Source organism: Quercus robur, chromosome 8 (assembly GCF_932294415.1).
Source record: "Quercus robur chromosome 8, dhQueRobu3.1, whole genome shotgun sequence".
NCBI lineage: Eukaryota > Viridiplantae > Streptophyta > Magnoliopsida > Fagales > Fagaceae > Quercus > Quercus robur.
In genome coordinates, this window is record NC_065541.1 from 18437455 (window position 1) to 18455236 (window position 17782).

Genomic DNA, 17782 nt, shown 5'->3' on the forward strand with positions numbered 1-17782 from the left:
CAATTGAGTTTTAATTAGAGTAGCATTTCAATTTATTAAAGAGATTAACTTCGGTCAGGAGATGGCGCAAAAGTGAGGTCTTACGCCACCAATGAATAAATGCCACGTCATCACTTTGTTGAAAAATCAATACACATTAGAACACACAATCATAACTCAATTACACCTGACAATCCACAAAAACGAATACACGACAGATCGGAGAAAAATGGAAATTAACCCTGATTTTCAAACATTATAATTAGTAGGCTACGTTTTCAAACTATATTTTTTACTAGCATCTCGAGTTTTTAAGACTCGATTTTGGCCTATAAATCGAGTCTCAAATACTCGATTTCCATGGGTTGATCACGTCTGATGTGGTATTTTTTTCCACGTGGCGTCTACATGGAAATCGAGTCTCTAAGACTCAATTTATAAACCAAAAAAAAAAAAAATTTAAGTCTCAAGTCTCTCAGCCATTCCCAGAAATACCAAAAAAAAAAAAAATTAAGAAATCCAAGAAACGCAATCTAGCACAATCAGATTAGAGAGAGAAAGATCTAGAGACCCAGATCAGATAGGAGGCAACGCGGCCTGGGCAAGCATGACCCTAGGTAGCACGGCCTAGGTCGCGCAGCTTAGGCAGCACGGCTTGGGTCGGCGTGGGTCGGCAACAGCTTGCATCTCCATTTCTTCTTCTTCTTCTTCTTCTTCTCTCTCTCTCTCTCTCTCTCTTTCTTTCTTTCTTTCTGTGTTTTTGCTGTTTCTGCGTCTTCTGGGTATGTAATTATAAAATGGGTTATAAATCGAGTCTCTAAGACTCGATTTCCATGTAGACGCCACGTGGAAAAAAATATCACATCAGACGTGATCAACCCATGTAAATCGAGTCTCAAAAACTCGATTTATAGGCACTAAATCGAGTCTTAAAGACTCGAGACGATAGTAAAAAATATAGTTTGAAGACATGACCTACTAATTATAATGTTTGAAAATGAGGGTTAATTACCCTGAAATGCCCGACAAACTTGAAGAGCTAAATGCCTAAACCCCAAATCTCATTTCCTCCTCTCCTCTTAGCATCGGAGTTCCATACGCCACCACACTTGTCATTTCTAGAGCTGGGGCCGCTGCACCGAACCTCAAGGTGTGTTCTTTTATGATTTGTTATTTCCCCAAATTTTGGATTTCAAAATTTTAATGGGTTTGGGTTTTTTTTAGATATCAATCACTTGATTTGGTATGGGTTTTGTTGATTTGGTATGGATTTTGGTATTTTCACGGGTTTTGATTGAATTGGTTTTGATTGAATTCTTAAGTGATAGGTTCAAACCCTAAAAAAAATATGATTGTTTTTTTTCCCAACTAGCCTGGGTTCTTATGATTTTTATTTCGGCTCAAAATCATGATTTTTGTGTGCTTCTTTTTTGAGTTATGAAATTTTTTTTAGGCTTTCTATGTATTTGGATCTCCTGTATTGCTCTGCCCGTTGTTCTTTTGGAAGGAATAATTTAGTTAGTTGAATTATTCTTTATGTGGAGTTGAAAAATATGACAAGTTGACAACATCAGATGGAGAATATATGTTCTAGTACTTCATTTTCTAAATCTTTTAGTAAATGGTGCTAACTTTAGCTTGTGGTTCAATCTTTTTTCTGTCACTATTATTAATTTTGTTGTTGACAGCTTATCTATCCATCTAAACTTTTCAAATGAAACCTTTTTCACCCATATGAATGATGTTTGAACTCACGCTTCCTTGTAAATTCATAATAGGCTTTGGGTGTTGAATCAAAAACAGGAAAAATATGGGTGAGAAACTGTTGAACTGATTAGTGTACAAATGGTTTTTCTTTTCACATGTTGAATAGCTACATTGTTGTCTTCCACTGTAATCGCCTCTTGAATTCATAAGATGCCAGTTTATCACTGAATTATTCCTAGTTACTTAATTTTTTTTTTTTTTTTTTTTTTTTTTTTTTATAATTCAATAGTTGGGGGAGGGAGACTTGAACTTTGGACGTCACCTTTAGGAATACTAGGAGTCACTAATTGAGTTACAAGGATCTTGGCTAAATTTATTAGAACTGTTTTTTGGCAAATACCTATAATTTATTCATTGTTTCAGATATGATATATCTCTGGCATGTCTAATTCACTGTGTAACATTATCATTGTCGTTGGCATCTCATAATATGCTCAGTGTGTTGTGATCCGATAACACCTTCTCCCACCCCATATATAAGGTTTAGAAGGTGAAGTCATGAGTTCAAATCTCCTAGGTTTGTGTGAGTTGTGTTTGTAATTCCTTGATTTTCTCAAACTTGTAAATGGTTCATTGTCCTATTTTTTTCCCAATACTAATAGCAATAGCACTGATTTTGTGTGTGTTAATTTAAGGGTGTTGTGAAATTCTTTTGCTCACATCTTCTCCTCTGCATTAATAGGTCATGGGAATTGCTGGTATTAAGGGAGCAAACAAGATTGATTTACTTGACTTGGAAACGTATGATCTTAATATCCGAGTTGCTTTGGGGGAAATGCAAATGACTACACTGATCAGAAGACCTTTACAAGATGTTGTGTTAGTGTATTGTTTTTAAAATAAATTGGAAAAGGGATGCTGTGAATAGAAGCAGCCATGTGTTGTTCATGAACTTGTCTTATCATTGTTTTGATTGTGTACAGGCCATTTTGATTTTATTATTTTGTTCTCTGGATGTAATGGATTCGATTTGGGGTGTGCAACACTTGGTTTTTGTTAAACATCTGCATATAATGATTTCAATCTATATCATTCATTGTCTACAAGTGATTTTTTCTGTAGTTCAGAGAACAGTTGTGCTGTCATGATCATGGGGCTTGCATTTTTGTAGCTTCAAATGAATGTCATATCGATCTAAACATTAAAACTTCAATGAGAGGAGTAGCTGTTTCTGATTTTAACAATGCTAGAGGGGTCCTTTCTCAATCCCTTGAACTGAAAAAATCTTAGAGCCTAGCCAGTGTCTTTTTTAATGTCAAGTCTATCTCTCTGTACATACATGTAGGGGATTTAACATGATGCCTAACAAATCAAGAATTTATTAAAAAAAAGAAAAAAGGATTGATTGAGATTTTCTTGATTGAAAGTTCATAACTTTCTGGTTAAATAATATAGAACTTTGTATCAAGTTTAGATAGAAGTTGAGGTCTGGTTGCATCCTGTACAGCTGTGATTTGTTTGGATCGTGTGAATCTTTGAAAGAATGCAAGGTTTCAGATTGCCTTCTCATCTGTTTACAAAAGTAAAAGTAAATGAAAGGTTTGATCTTTATATTCTAAAATATGTTGCTATATTTTTTCCCTCACCTCTTTGAATGTGTGTGATAGAATTTAAACTTTGTAAAGGGTCTATTGTATGATATTTGGATTATGTGCATGTTCATAACTGTCCCCAATCAAATAAGTTTGCTAATGGGTTTGCAAGCTAACCATCTCCTAAATACAACTAATCAAGATTCTACAAATAACAAAATTGGAGTATTTTGTGAATTTCATTATATGGAAAGCAAAATTTGACCCCCCCCTAAATATGGTTGTTTATTTATAAGCAATGAAGAGTTGTAATAATAATAATAATAATAATAAACACATTTGAAAGGTGACTTATACCTTCATTGCCTAAGAAAATACACATTTTAAAGGTCACTTATGTTGAAACAAACACTCTAAAATGTTGCTAAGGCTCTCTTGTTTTTCTACAAAATTTTCTAGTAAACACTTTTTTTTTTTTTTTTTTTTTTTTTTGCAATTGTTTCTTGAGCGAACGACCCTTCTTACCTGAGTAAATTCTTCAATAATAGAAAAAAAAATTCAGACTAAAAGTCTCACTTATCCCTCACTCAAGCAAGGTCTTTACAGAAAGTTTGCTTGTCCTTTGCTGGAGCGGAACTTAAATCGCTTGAGCAAAACTAAATTTTGCTAGAGAATTTAAATCTTGATCGAGATTTTGAAATTTTGAAATTAATTTTACATTACAATACTCTCTATTCTTCTAATTAGAACCATGTATAACTTCAATGTGGTAAAGGGTAGGAAATATCTGTCCAGGATAGATTATAGTATCATACAACTCTTTCATGTTCATAATCAATGACAATGCTTTCAGTGCGTCCTATCAACAGTCCTTTCCAGCAACACTAATAACTACTCCAACTTCAGTCTTCCCTATTGCAAACTAGCATAAAGAAATAACTCAAGTTAATAAACAAAAGTGGGTTTAGTAATGGACTTACATCTAATTACAAACATCTAATTTAGATTGAATTAAAACTCAAATTCAAATTAACTCAGCTAGAACCACTTTTTCTTAATTAAAGTGACATACATATGAAATCAACCAATGGTTAATCCAAGATAATATAGGATACTTGGGATATAGTATGCAGACTTTGGAAAATTTGATCCAAAAGAAAGTTAAACAGAGCAAATACATCAATTTGGATATGATAAATTTTTGGTAACTGTTAAAAGTATTTGTCCATCAAAATTTTGAAAAAAAAAAATTATACATACTTAATACACACACACACACACAATATTTTATTAGAATTTTGCTCCCTAGCCCTAACATAGATCTGCCAATGCAGATGCCATTATAGCAAATTCTGGAAGCAGGACTGAGTTTACTGAAAGACTCCCAGCAAGCCAACATGCGAGGCCAGCTGTGATAAACCCAACTGGTTGTCCTGATATGATGGGGCTAATGAACTAAGAATATAGGCCGAATCTTTCCTATATTTTAATTATTCTACTTAAATAAAATACTTACAGCCCTCTCAATTACAATAATGTGTACTCTTCAGTACAGTCCTATTGATGGTTTGGCTTTTGTTGATTGTTGGGGTTGTGATTCAGTGGACTAAAAGTGACATAAAACTATAGGTTCTACTAGTCCATAAATATTGTGCAGAAACCCATGTTTTGCAGGTTTTGAGTTTTGGCCTCAATACCTTTTACACTTATCTTTGAATGGTCACACACCTTGATTGGCTTAATCAACCTATATAGCTATAAAGAACAATTCTACCAACTAAGGTGGCGTTTGGGTATTGCGTTTCTTGCGTTGCCTTTTTTGCCCTCTTTTTTTTTTTTTTGGACGCGCGTCTGGCACTTTTCATTGTCCATAAATAGTGATTTTAGGCTTATGAACAGTGCCAAATGCGTGAACAATAACTTTTTTATTTTTTTTTAATTGTTTTCAATTTTCAATTTTGATCCAAATAAACAGTATCCAAATCAACCCTAGATGAATCCTTTCAAAAGAACAACGGGCAGAGCAATACAGGGGATCCACAATACATAGAAAACGTCAAAAAAATTTCATAACTTAAAAAGGAAGCACAGCAGAAATAAAAATCATAAGAACCCAGGCTAGCTGGGGAAAAAAAAAAAAAAACAATCAGATTTTTTTTAGGGTTTGAACCTACCACTTAAGAATTCAATCAAAACCCGTGAAAATACCAAAATCTAGCAAAATCCATACCAAATCAACAAAACCCTTACCAAATCAAGTGATTGATATCTAAAAAATAACTCAAACCCTTTAAAATTTCGAAATCCAAAATTTGGGGAAATAACAAACCTTGAGGTTCGGTGCGGCGGCCCTAGCTCCAGAAATGATAAGTGTGGCGGCGTATGGAGCTCCGGTGCTAAGTGGAGAGGAGGAAATGAGATTTGAGGTTTAGGCGTTTAGCTCTTCAGGTCTGTCTTGTATTCTTGTTTGGCAAAACTTATGAGAACATTGAGAAAGAAGTTTTCTATTGTCAACTAAGCAATTGATCTATATTTGTCTAAAATTATTGTTTGAGCGTAAATTACCAAAATAAGACACAACTCTAACACCAAAGTACACTCATACAGTCACCTCACCACTATAGTCAGATTATAGTTACCCCACCGCTATTGCTGTTCACCAATACAGTCACCTCACCACTATAGCTGTTCACCACTCAATAATAATATAACTTTCCCAAATCAGGCCTACCATCTATTCTAAACCACAAAAACAAAATAGAGTTGAAAAGTTGAAACCCAAATCACAAATAACGTAGTGAAAAATTAACGGGAGAGGGAGAAAGAAAGAGCTTGCAGCAATGGCGTTCTCTATTTGTGGTGATTGAGCTTGCAGATGGTGCAATTGAGGCTCTGCCAGTGCGTCTTCTTTCTACTTCCAATATATAATGCTACATGCGATTTGGGTACACTAGGTCTAGAAGCCTCTACCCAGTGTGTCAATAGCTACCATTGGAGATTTGCTGTGATGTTGTTCTGCAACTTGCATAGAGAACAATGAGAAGTAGCAGGTACAAGTTGTCATTAAACAATAATTTTGTCATTAAGCAAAATTTTGAAGATATTTTAGGTATTGACACCCTTCAAATTTGGATTGTGATGAGTTTTTAAAATTGCGGTTTTGAAAAAGTTCAACTGTATTTCATTTCCAAAACACCAAATTTGGCATTTTTGAAAACGCAATCGCTAAAAAATCGCAATGCCAAAAGATGGAAATTTTGCTTTTTGATTCAAAAACGTGCGTTTGCGTGGTGCAAACGCTTATCCAAACAGGTTGTAATTGAGTTATGATTGTGTGTTCTATGTATTGATTTTTTAGCAAAGTGATGACGTGGCATTTATTTATTGGTGGCGTAAACTTTTGCGCCAGCTCTAACAGAAGTTAATCTCTTTATTAAAATTAGGTGAAAAATACATTTTGGTCCCTACATTTTCAGCCGATTTTCGTTTTAGTCCCAAAGTTTTTTTTTACCGCTTTTAGTCCCTCTCCTGAGAAACGCTTCCATTTTAGTCCCTGCCGTTACATCAGAAACGGATATTGCAGACGTGGCAAACGGTAAAGTTAAATAATAATAAACTAATATCCACGTGGCCTAAATTAATAAGTTTTACATCAGAAATGGATTTTTTTCTTTTTTTTTTAAATAATTTCTGGGTTTGTGTTATTGGATCTGGATTTGTGTTCTTGTTGTTCTTGTTCAAGGCACACTTAGATCTCAATTCATAAGATTTTTAGTTTTTAATTCTGTTTTTAATTTTTTTTATTTAGTTAAAATTAATAAATTAATTTTTTTAATTTAGATGCTGATGTGGCATTAAAAAATATTTTTTATTATTAATTTAGGCCACGTGGATATTAGTTTATTATTATTTAACTTTACCGTTTGCCACGTCTGCAATATCCGTTTTTGATGTAACGGCAGGGACTAAAAGCGGTAAAAAAAAAAAATTTAGGGACTAAAACGGAAATCGGTTGAAAATGTAGGGACCAAAATGTGTTTTTCGCCTTAAAATTAGTCAAAAATCCATGCGATGTACAGGAAAACTTTGCCTAAAAGCATGTTGATCTCAAACTGAAACAATAAATACTACAGGAAGACTTAAAAAAAAAAAAAGTATGCATCTAACTAAAAGTTTTTATAGTCCTCTCTAGTTTCTACCATATGGGATACCAAATTATTTGTGGCTAGAATCTCATAAATTGTTTACATTTTCAAAAGGGACAAATGCTATCAAAATATATGACCACAGTATTTCAATTGTTTGTCAACATCTTATGATCATCTTTATCCTCATGATGGATCTAGTACCATAGCATCGCAGACAACTCAAAATTTAATATGAATATAGTTGAATGCAATATGACTATTGGTGACTATGCCATATCGCATATCATGTGACATCTTTTTTAACGCAACAAGAGAAGCACTCATTATCTTAGAAGACAATCCTTCTAATGTGTAACCCATTTTTTAAGATTGAATATTGTCTTCAATTTGGGGAATCCTAATATACCACTCAAAATATGAGAGAGAGAGAGAGAGAGAGAGAGAGAGAGAGAGAGAGAGAGAGAGAGAGAGGTTTTGGAAGAGGAAGAGAAAATAGAGTGGTGGGATTGTCACGGTTAGACTATACATTTTTTTAATAATTATTTTAGAGTAATTGTATATCTTCCTTGACCATACATCTCTATTAGTTTACACAGAAGGGCTGAATTAAACTTGAAAAATGAGTAGGAACATTGGTTTGGTTAGATGGGATCATTGAATTTGGACTGCAAACCGTTGTTTGCAAAGAAGTTGAAGAGTGTGTGTAGTTTGAAGGGAAGCTTGTACGAAGGAAGAGAGCTTCTAAGTGAATTAGGGTCTTCGCTTTCAGGTTTCATCTACATGTGGGGGAGGAGAAAGAGAGTTTGTAAGTGGGTTGGGGTCTTGGCTTTCATCCACACGTGGGAAAGGATCATGCTTGGGTCATAATATGTAAGGGAATAAGTGGGCTTGGCTATTCATAAGGTTTGATCTAATTTGGTCAAATTTTCAACAACAGGTCATCTTTTAGATGATAGTAAAAAGAAGTTAACGTGATTTTTTTGGTAACAGTAAAAAGAAAAGTTAGTGAAAAGAGGTTAAAAAGGTTAGATATAAAATTAGAGCACCACATGGCAAGACCTCATACTCTCCATCATGATGTCTCTGCTTTTATATATAAATATTAATTTTTGGTAATAAAGCTTCACTTAGGTCTCATTTGGGAGAAGGGAATGGAATGGAATGGAAATGAATGAAAAGAATAATTTTCGAATATTCTTCCATTCCCTTGTTTGGGAGTTTTAATGAAGGGAATGGAAAGTCCATTCCCTTGTTTGGGAGTTTAAGTGGGAGAGAATGGAATGGGTAAGAGGGAACACTCATTCCTCTCTATTCCCTTAAAACCTCAAATTTACATTCCTCCCAAAATTGGGAGGAATGGGAGGGAATGAAATTAGATTTAATGAATTTTTACTAAAACTCCTAAAATATTCCTATATATTCAACCATTTATTTTAAAATAGGGGTCTAATAGTAATATTGTCATAAAATGATTTCATTCCAATCCCTTTATGTTACTCCCAAACAAGATTACTTACATTCCATTCATTTTCATTCCTTTATTTTAAAACATCCAATCAAGGTTACTTAATTCTATTTCATTCCATTCTTTTCTATTCATTTCTCTTACTTAAATACTTTCCATTCCCTTATAATCATTCTATTTCATTCCATTTCATTCTCTTATGAATTCCCAAACAAAGCCTTAAAGTAAATTATGTTAGTAATTTAAACTACAACATCAAAACAAAGAGTTTGGGGTAAAGAAAAATATACCGTATATAAAATACTATTAGTTTATTTACTTAGAAAGATATAGGCAAGCAGAATATTTTTTGATTAATATGCACTATGCAGTCTTAATATCTGTTTTTTTTTTTTTTAAATATATATATATATATATTTATCGTGAATTAAAAGTAAAATAAAATACTGTTAAAATTTTGATAAGAGCAATTAGAATTTGATAATTCATAATGCAAATGAAAAAAATAATAAAAATAAAAATTGAACGAACTGTTGTAGGAGAGAAAAATGAGTATAATCGTAAAAGGATAAAAATCCACTATACCTTTAACTCGAATAATAACAGAACAGTACCTATGTTAATCTTGAATTGAAACATTTAAAGATAATTTGGAGATATGAGGGAACTAATATAAAATAAATAGTAAAAATAAAATAATAAAATATAATTTAAATTTACACAATATCATGTAAATTAAAGTTGTTCTCAGAAACGGTTTCAAAAAAAAAAAAAAAAAGTTGTTTTCAAAACCAAATATATACATTATAAAAAAATAAAAATAAAATAAATAAATAAAATAAATTAAAAAAAAAAACTAAATAAATAGTGAAGTGTCTTTTAAAATTTTTAACAGAAATCATAATGCCTCTTTCTCATCAAAGCCAACATGGCAACCACCTTAGGAGTTAAACCTTCAATGGACCTTGATTGAAGGTAGTGGACCTTTTATAACTATTGGTCAGTGTACCAGGCCACACTTTGAAGCTTCGGATACTGAAAGTGATACCACAGCAATCATGTCCAACCTAGATAGCTTGAATGAAGATAGACCTGAAGTCCAATGCCAGGGATGGGATAAGGGTGGTATACCTGAGTCCCCTAACTCCTACATAGAGTCGTTGGTACAAAGAGTTAATAGAGGGAGATTCAGATTTGAATTGGGAGACTCATGTGATGGGCCTAGACTGATTAATCCTCAAGAAGAGCACAATGGGCCTGTTCAACCTAACCCATTAGATACTACTCAATTTAACAGTGAAGAAACAAATGAAAGACATCTAGACCCCTTTAAGCTACTTACTCTAGGACCTGGCCCTTCCTTATCCGATATAAACCAACCTCCCTTAATTTTGACATCAGACTTTTGGTGTTGTAAGGTTGAATTTTATCAACCATCTTGTTGGCTTTATTCCGTGCCAAATTTGCTTGTACTTTAACAATTAGTAACCCTGTATTTGGGTGGGAATCATGTAAGGGTAGTGAGTGAGAGAGTGTGAAGAAATGCTCAAGATTGTGCAAGGATGCAGATACTCGCGGCTGACTCGTGACTAGCAAGCCGCCAAAGCTGTCACACGTGAGAAGCATGTAGGGGAGCTGAAGAGTCATGTCAGCTGTTGCATTACAGGACAAAAGTCCCAGGCTGGCCAAGCCGTTAGCTCGCGACTCAGTCCAATCGCGAGGCCAAGTCGCCAGACCACCCTGTTTGGGAAAAACTGACTCTTCGCATTCCTTTCTCACCCCACTATATATAGACCCTTATACCCACGAAATATAGAGAGTTTCCAGAGAGAATTTTGAGAGAAAAACCCTAGAGAAAAACAAGATTGATTCATCCACAATCTTCACATAGAGACTCTTCAAATTCCTCTACTCTCTTCCTCTCCATTGTTACATCCTTGAGAGGTACGTTACCAAAACATTTTCTCACCATACCCATATCTGTGAGAAGGCCATTTGGTGCTTTAGGAAGCAGTTAAGAAGGGACCAATTTCATATTGGTTGATGCTATGGTCAAGTAGCGAAATCCGGTAAGCTAAAGAAGAAATAAGTTCTGCGTAACCTCGTTGGAGTAGGAGCTTGGAGGGCTTAGGTACACTGGGTAGATTAGGCTTGGAGGGTCTTTTGTTGTTCATGTATCCCAACTACATTCTTTAGTGGATTATTTACCGCTTGGAGGGCGGCGGAAAGGTTTTACACCGAGGGCTTCGGTTTTCTCTTCGATAACACATCGTTGTGTTGTCCTTGTGTTTGCATCTCTCTTCCCTTAATCTTTGCCATTTAATTTCTGTTGTGGATGTGTTTTTATTTGGTTTATATTGTTTATCAATTTTGTATTAAGCTTATGTTCATATTCCGCATATTAATTGTTTGATATTAAGCTTGAATTGGTAATTTGTTTATTGGAGGTCTAAACGTTCATAGTGTTTTATACACTAATTGAACATTCAGGTGTAATGAAGGTGGGGACACATTAGCTGGAGACACATCAAGACTGAGCTCAAGGAAAAGAATCAGGAAGAAAATAGGAAAGTTTGGGAGAAACATTAAACAGAAGTTGCTATGTGGTTTCTTTTGAAAGGGAAGGCAACCACTTCCAAGATGTTTCTGATGTATCTGACCATAGGACATCTTTTGATGTTGAGAAAGCTGAAGGGCTTAGGGAAGCTAGCCTACAACAGCTTCCCTCGCAGCCATAAGGGTCTTAAGTTGGAACTATAGAGGGCTGGGCACCCCTTTTGCAATTCAACAATGTTAAAAAAAGGCCCAGGAGTATAAGCTAGATATTATATTTTTAAAACAAAGCTAGCAAAAGAAAAAGGAGTCACAATTTTCGAGAAATGTAGTTTTTGGCATGGCTAGGAGGTCCATCAAGAAGGCATGAGTGGTGGTCTGCTGCTAGGATGGATGAGGAGTCAAAACTTAAGCATTTTGTACAGCTCAAAACATCTTCTGCATGCGGATCTCATTAACAAGAAAGGTACCCCTTTATCCATTTCTTTTGTGTATGGACATCCAAATCATGCTAAAAGGGAGGAAGTGTGGAGTGAATTAAGGAATATTAGGAATTTAGTTCACAAACACTGTGTATGTATAGGGGACTTCAACCAGATCTTATCTCAGGAAGATAAATTTGGTTTTAGTCATAGGAAAATAGAAGGTGCAAAGGCTTTTAGACAAACTCTATTTGATTTGGGTCTTTGTGATCTTCAAGCAAAAGGGCTACACTTTACCTGGATGAATGGTCATAGAGATGAATCCTTTGTCATGGAAAGGCTAGATAGAGCCTTTGCCACAGTAGATTGGATCATTTCAAATCCACACTATGCTCTAAGGAACCTTCCTATCCTAAGATCAAATCATGGTCCTATTATCCTAGATTTTAAGGTTCAACAACCCTTTAGGAAGAGACCCTTCAGATTTGAAAAAATGTGGTTAACTCATGAAGGGTGTAAAACTCTGGTCCAAAATGCTTGGAGTATTTACTCTCAAGGATCCAAAGCTTTTCAACTTTACCAAAAGCTAAAGAATGTTAGGAAGGAGTTTTATAGTTGCATAAAAATGTATTTGGAAAAGTGGACAAAGAGATAAGAGATAAACAGAAGACCTTGCAAGATTTATAGGATTCAATCAAGACTATTCAGGATATCAGAGTGGAAAAAGTGCTTAGGGAAGATATTGAAAATCTGATGATGAAGGAAGAAATTATGTGGGCTCAAAAGGCTAGGAGTACTTGGATTATCTAGGGAGACAGAAACACAACATTCTTCCAAACTCTAGTCAAGCAAAGGAGAGCTAGGAATAGGATATTACAAATTAGAACAGATGATGGGAGCCAATTAAAGGAGTTAGAAGATATTGAATATTACATGATGGATCATTTCAAAAAACAATATAGTGAAACAAGTACAAGATCAGTACAAGAACTAATGAAAGAATTGGAAAACCTTGAAGTTCTTAAGCTTGATTCTATCCAGAGAATTGATCTAGATAGGCCAGTGTCTAATAAGGAGATTGAAATGGTAGCTTTTCAACTAGGGCCCCAAAAATCCCCTAGTCCAAATGGCATACTAGCCTTTTTCTATGAAGAACTTTGGAGCATTGTAAGGCAATACATTTTTAATTATGTCCATACTTTTTTCCACTCTAGTACTCTTCTAAAATCTCTCAACCAGACCTATATTTCTCTCATTCCTAAAATCAAAACCCCAAAAGAGGTAGCTCACTTTAGGTCCATCAGTCTTTGTGATGTCACCTACAAAATCATTTCAAAATTTTTGGTAACTTGGCTTAAACACTTTATGGATACTCTTATTACTCCTTACCAAAAGGCTTTTATTCAAGGTAGGAACATTACAGGCAACATTCTCTTGGCACATGAGATCTTTGATATGCTAAGGAAAAAGAAACATCATAAGATAGGATATGGTGCTTTGAAAATTGACATGTCCAAGGCTTATGATAGAGTCAACCGGAATTTTCTTAAGGTTTTTCTCCTTTCCATGAACTTTAGTGATAAATAGATTGATTGGATTATGGAATGTGTGACTTCTGTTCAATATTCTTTACTTATCAATGGCAGCCTAACTAAAACCTTCACTCCTTCTAGAGGTCTAAGTCAAGGAGACCCTATCTCTCCTTATCTCTTTCTTTTCTATGCTAATATTTTATCCATTGCCCTATCCAAGTATGAGAGTCAAAAGAAGATCAAAGGAATCACAATAGGCAGAAATGGACCCTTCACTCACCTTCTCTTTGCTGATGACTCCTTCTTCTTCAAAATTGACAAGACAACACCAACTAACCTAAAGAATACTATTCTTTGGTATTGTGCAGTGTTTGGTCAATGTATCAATTTTGATAAATTTGACTTGTTTTGTTCTCCAAACACTCCCCAAGAGGTAAAGGAGGCCCTTGCACTCTCTCTTCAAGTTAACCTTGTTCTTAACCCCAGCAAGTATCTAAGTATAAACTTCAAACTAAGAGGCAAGAGGATGGCTGATTTTCAGGACATTATAAATAAAGTTCGAGGAAAACTTCAAGGTTGGAAGGCTAAGCTTTTATCTTAGGTTGGTAGAACTACTTTGATATCTTCTGTGCTTCAAGCAATGCCTTTGTACACTTTTTCTTGCTTCAAAGTTCCTGAAGTAGCATGTAATAAACTTGGTGCTATAGCTAGATCCTTTGGGTGGGGATATGAGGTTGGAAATAGAAACTCCACCTAATTAAGTGGGACACAATTTGCCAACCAAGAAGTAGAGGGGGACTAGGCCTGAAAAAATTTAGGACTATCAACCAAGCTTTTTTAGCTAAACAATATTAGAGATTACAGCAATCTCCAAATTCCCTTCTTGCTAAAACATACAAAGCTAAATATTTCCCTAGGACCACCCTAAAAGAACACAAGACTAAACCTCAACACTTATGGATCTGGAGAAATGTGGCTAATCCAAGTCTAGCCTCCTTGAAAAAGGGTCGTTAGGTGATTGGAGATGGTGATCAAATTCCCCTTACTCATCCAGATTGGTTTAAATGCTCAAATCATAATCTAATAAGAAACAACCTTCTGGATGGTACAGTGGCAGATCTCATCAATCAAAACTCAAGAACTTGGAATCATACTTTAATCAGGAAATTATATCAGCCTCACACCAACAAGGAAATCCTACAAATCCCTCTTCCTAGAACCACTCGCTTGGAAGACAAGCTCCTATGGAGACACTCAAACTTAGGAGATTATAGGGTCTACAAAGCTTACTCAATGCTTCATCAAAGACAAGAAGAAAGAAGCCATGTGTTACCCCATGAAGTGTGGAAGCTCCTCTAGAAAGTGAAACTCCCTTATAAAATTTTGACTTTTATTTGGAAAATCTTACATGGAAGCCTACCTGTTTTTGAGATACTAAATACAAAGGGTATGAGAATTTCTAACCTTTGCCTTATGTGTAATAAAGAGGAAGAATCAATAGACCACTTGTTCTTGCACTGCCTTTTTGCAAGAGCTATTTGGCATGGCTCCAACTTAGAAGTTAGAACCTTAGATTTAGTCCATAACTCGATTGATTTCTGGTTGACATCTTCCATTCTGCATAATGCCATTAGGAACAATGATAGAATATTTTTCCTTCAATCCCTTTGCACTATTTTGTGGGCTATTTGGAATCATCGAAATAAGGTTCTTCATCAGGGTAAATCCCTAAACCCAATGAAAGTTATGCCAACAGCTCAATCTCTTGCTTGTAGGTACCGGAAAGCATTCCAAAAAGATCAACCTCAGCATCCCAAATTTTTAAATCACCTTCACCAGATTAGGGATGGCAATTTCTGCCCGAACCACGAGTACTCGGCCCGGCCCGACCCTAATGAGCTGGGTTTTACCTGGTTCGATAAAGAATAAGGTCGGGTTTGGGTTTTAAAACAAAAAAACCTAAGCCAGATCCGGGTCAGGTCTGGGTTTTTACAAAAATTTGGCCCAAACCTGGACCCAACCCGACCCAGTTATATATATAATTGATAATTCCTCAAATAACCTCATATATATATATATATATATATATATATTGTTATAAACCCTAAAATTTATATTCCTCATCCTCATTTCATTTCAGCTCACACAGCTGTCCTCTCTCATCTCTATTCTCTTCAATCTCACTCACACAATCTCACTCTCTCACTCACAAATCACAATCTCACCTTTGGCCAACTCTCTCACCGCCAGTCCAACTCTTGCCGTCATCCCAAGCTCTGTTAGTGTCACCGATCCCAAGTTATCTACTCTCTCAACTCCATTTCATCCTCGCCGTCGCCAATCTCACACTGTCGCACAGTCCTCTACCCCTCTCATCTTCCTCGCCCATGCCCACAAGCGTGACACGGCCTCACTCCACCTTGTTCTCCATTTTTTTTTCTTTTTTCTTCTTTCTTTTTTTGGGTTCATTTCACCTCAATCATGTGAGTTTGTGTTTCTGTTTATGATTTCTGAAAGGGAAAAATGAAAATCATATATCTGTGTTAAGGGTCATTTTTTAGAATCCAAGTAGAAAGAAGAAAGCTCAACGACAAGAGCAGCAAAGGATTGGCAAACAGATGGAAAAACCATTAGGCCCAAGCGGCAGGAATAATGGATCACAGGCCCACGAAATAAACAAATGAGCCTTGAAGAGGCAAGTGGGCTTAAAGGAGCCCGGAAAGAGAGAAATAGCATACTCATGGGCAGTATATGATATAGAAAAGTGAGAAATGGCCACATTATACCCAAAGTAATGCAAACAAAGAAAGTAAGGGGTTAATGGCAGGCCCATAAACCCCAAGGATGAGAATAAGGTAATTGGGCTAGGGAAGCCCAATGAAGTTGGTAAAAGGGCCAAGGAAGCTCAAAGAGAGAAAATGGGCCAAGGATGCCCAAGAGAAAAAACAAAAGGGACACAAGAACCCATAAGTAGGAAAACCAATGGTCATGCCAAGCCACTGGGGGAAAGGGTAAACGGCTGGTCTAAAGAGGCCCACCAGGATTGAGTCATTACAGCAGAAATGACAGAATAATATGACAGGAAATGAGGGCAATCAAGAAATGGGCCGAAAGAAATGTAAGGCCCAGTATCAAATAAAGCCCAGCTCCTAAGAGGAGCGGGAAATCAAAAAGCAGCTCACATAAAAGGTCAAAGAAAACGGACGGCAGACTATGAAGGCAAGCCTCCAAACCACGACAGGCAAATGAGCAGCGGGCAGATTTTAGACACACATGGAAGGGAGGCACGCACAAAGCCCAGGCACCACCAGCCTGTACCCAGCCAATATAGGGCATGGTGAGGTTGTGGATCAGAGGAAAGAGGGCATGGTTTGGTGGTAGGGAGAAGGGAAAAATCTATTTTTGAGGTTCCTGCTCAGGCTCTTTTGGGGGAAGTGTCTTGCTGGGATGACATACTACCCGAAAGAAGCAAGCTGAGTTGGAACCACTAAGTTCATGCCATGAGGGATAGGGAGAGAGAAAGAACCCAGACCGTAGCAGGAAAGGGTGCCACTGCAGACAAACAAACAAAATACCCTTCTTTGTCTGGTGATGGGAGGGTGGCACACAGACGGACCAGTGGTGGTAGGCAAGTACACCCAGACCAGACAAAAGAAGTTAAGGGCTAAAATAATAAAATCTGATTACGGCAAGCACTTTAAAAAGAGACCCTGGCCGTGAACAAAAGGGGGGGGGGGGGGGGACAACAACAACGGGAACCATAACTGAGAAATAGGAATTCGAAAAGGTAGACTAGGATGCTAAAAGAAACGAGTGTGAGGGAAAGAAAGAAAAGAGAAAAACCAAAAAGAAAATAGATAGAGAGTTAGAATGACAGGCATGCACCAATAGATTGATTCCCTCTCTCCCTCACGAAATCCTGCTCTCTGTTAAACCGAAAGGAGCCCTTTGTGCATCGACCGTTCAGGTCCGTTTCCCTCAAGGTAGTTAATTTCCACGGCAAGACTTTCTTGGGAGATTAATTGCGTTGAGAAGAAACGTTCTTTCCTTTCTGGTTTTACTGCTGCGGACCAGATTTAATCTGACTTCTCTCTCTCTTTTGATTAATCCATATATATTACCATTTGTTCCCTTTGTTCTTTTTTGCAAAAGTGATTATTATTACTATGATTATGTTTCTTGAATAGGGATCATTTGGTCATTTTCTGTTAAGTAGCCAGGATATTTTATTTTTGTTATTATTACAATGTCTATCTACCACAACTTATTTGAAACAGCTCTGTCTGCCGTAAATATGTTCCTGGCATACAAGGCATAGTTTGCACACAAGCCGGACCAAATTGTGTTGCAATTGGACCGGTCCCAACTCCCTTATCCAGAAAAC